Source organism: Lissotriton vulgaris, chromosome 12, assembly GCF_964263255.1.
Source record: "Lissotriton vulgaris chromosome 12, aLisVul1.2, whole genome shotgun sequence".
Classification (NCBI taxonomy): domain Eukaryota; kingdom Metazoa; phylum Chordata; class Amphibia; order Caudata; family Salamandridae; genus Lissotriton; species Lissotriton vulgaris.
The window spans coordinates 722,713,531-722,716,417 of record NC_141700.1 but is presented as its reverse complement, the minus strand read 5'-3'; positions in this window follow the sequence as shown (position 1 = coordinate 722,716,417).

The following is a 2,887-nucleotide window of genomic DNA, read 5'->3' as shown; positions in this document are numbered from 1 at the left end:
CTAAGGAGCCTTCCTCCTCATCAGCATAGTAGTAGTCGTCTTCTACGTCATCAAAATATTCAGCCATTCTACACCAAGGTAGAGGTAAGAAGCCCACAAGACGACTAGAAAATTATGGAGTGTTGGAAACACAAGTCAAGGGGGAGTGTATAACCCCAAAGCAGGCTTAAAAGCAGGAAGAAACCCGACTTGCTAGCAATTAGAACGTGGAGGGAGCCAAAGCCTGCACCAAACAACACTCTAGGCAGAGCCTATGCCAAGAAATACACTACCAAAGTCCTAAAAGACCTCGGCGTCAGACGGGGTTAACTGCACTGACAGGCCGTGGGCAAGACGTCAACAAACGCCGTCACTGAACCAGCTGAAGAGAAAACAACCGGAAATGGGACAGCGCGCATGCGCGACTGTCGCCTGCCAGTGAAAACCGCCGAAGAGCGCTCGCGCTCCAAAAACAAACGGAACCCCTGCTCCCGCTCCACAAGAAGCGCGCGAGCAGCCAGGAAGCGCTCGGCGACCAAAACGGAGGTGAGACACACGCTCCGGTAACTATACAACTGCACGCTGAAGCGGAGAAGAAACGCGAAGAAAAAACAACGGAGCCCAAGCCCCAGACGCGCTACACACTGCGCAATGGCAAAGCGCAAAGCGACAGTAAGCAACAAGGCACAATATTACATAAACAGTAGAATGCCAAGCAATGTTACACAAACAGTAGAGTAAGAAAGATAATGCACTTAACTGGCTGCGGAGCAGCAAAGAAAGAGGAAGACAGACTAGTGTGTGGACCTTTTATACGCTGTACTCTATGGTTACTCCCTGGTGTTCATGGGAGATGTAGTTTTTTGTTCATTTATTGGCTGCTGAGCATTTCATTAAAGAAATGAGAAAAGCATAATCAGAGCCTCCTGTCCTGACATAGAATTAACAATGGCAGGAGTGTTTAGAAATATGGCAAACTCCGCAGAGAAAGACGGGCTTTTTAAACTGTGTCGTTGCTTTTTTTTTACATTGTGAATACATGCCAACATTTTATATCTGGAAAGTGGGAGATTTTGGAACCGGGGGATGCATTTTTTCCCATTGGCATGCATTGAAACACAGACAAATTTAGGCGGGAGTCGGAGACAGGGTGAAATAAAGCCATTTATACTTCAAAACCCGGGAGTCTCACGTCTGCATCAGGTTTTGGCATGTAAAAATTCCGTGTTCCTCTCCACCCCTCTGGCTGGGCATCTGTTTTTCATGCCTTCACTCTTTCTTTTTCTCTCTTTATCTAACTCCTCCCTGTTTTCTCTCCCACGCATCCATCTCTCTCTCCAAATTCTCCTCTACCATTTCCATAGTTCACTTATTATGCCTCCAATCCTTTTTTACTTCATCTTCCTCCTTCTGTTTTTATCTTATCACTTCTACCTCTCACGTTCCCATTTTCTTCTCTGCCTTTCTCGTGCTTCGCAATTTTTCTGCAGGTCCCTTGGCCCCCACTTCCTTCCCCATTTTTATCAGATCTACCGTGGAAGTGACAGACATTAAAAATCTATAGAACTCGCAGTGTGTGCATTTAGTTGATTCAGAGAGGTGCCAGAGACACAACTCTCCTGCCCGTGCCACAACCCAGCAAGCCTTGCTTCCCAAACTCCCACAGTCGAACCAGCTGACCAAACCACCCACTGAGCTGCTATCACCAACACTGAAATATCTCCCAGAGAAACAATGGCGAAAGTGGAGGCATCTTTTATTGTTTCAACCTCTCTTCGTTGACTATCTTTACATAAATATGTCTCTGACCTCTAATCTCTTGCTCCATGGGCCCCTCGAATCCTGCGATATAAAGATGGAATTCATCGGTGAGTTGTATGATTATATCTGGTCACCTTGTCAGAGTTCAAGTGCCTATGCAATGTCACATAACTCAGAGGTTATTTTCATTTAATGTAGAAGTGGAGCACTTTAGTTCGTATAATATTTGGGCTGCCTTTGGTCTGCTCAGGAAGGAGGCAGTGTGTGGATACTTCCTCACCAGCAGTGTGCACTGTTGGAAGAGGTTTCAATAAACAATTGGTGCTTGTCACTTACTTGCTTTGCCTCACCAACGCCTGTTGTTTATTTAACTTATTGGCATTCTTTTATATAGCACAAGAGCAGGTCCATTGATCATTAGAGCCCTGGTCAGTGTGTAGGGCAAAAAATAATACATTAAAGAGAAAATCAATAATCTAAGGGAGACAGCCTTTATAATGCATGCATTACAACGCAATGCCTTTACCACATACATGCATTTACCACTCATGTATTTACTATGAAAGAGAAGTATATTTAAAGGTGTGTGTGTGTGTATATATATATATATATATATATATATATATATATATATATATATATATATATATATATATATATATATATATATATATATATATATATATATAGGGCTTAGAGATGGCTGAGGGTAGTGTAATGTAATCTTTTAAACTCCTGCAGACAGGATGGTAAGAGGAACACAGAACGCATTCTCATGCCTCATTCACCCAGTCATTCTTGAGGCAATGGGTCCCGCACAGGGGGGGGGGGCTCTTTGTGGCAGAGTGTATGCTATTGATTAATAGAACATAAACAGGCAGGCTAAGACTACCACTTATGGATATATATTTCAAACAGACAAGCATGGGTGCAGTACCGCATGCAGACACATATGTGCTGCCACAAACAGATCTGGGTGTACTGACATATGGAAGTTGCTAAAGCTTCACATATTTGTCACACACTGATAGGACTGCTCCATAAAATACAGCCGAGGGCTATGGCTACATAAATAGGTGATTGTGTAAATATATAATGATACACAGATACTGCAATGAGTCACTGGTTATTTGAGACTGATGAGCTG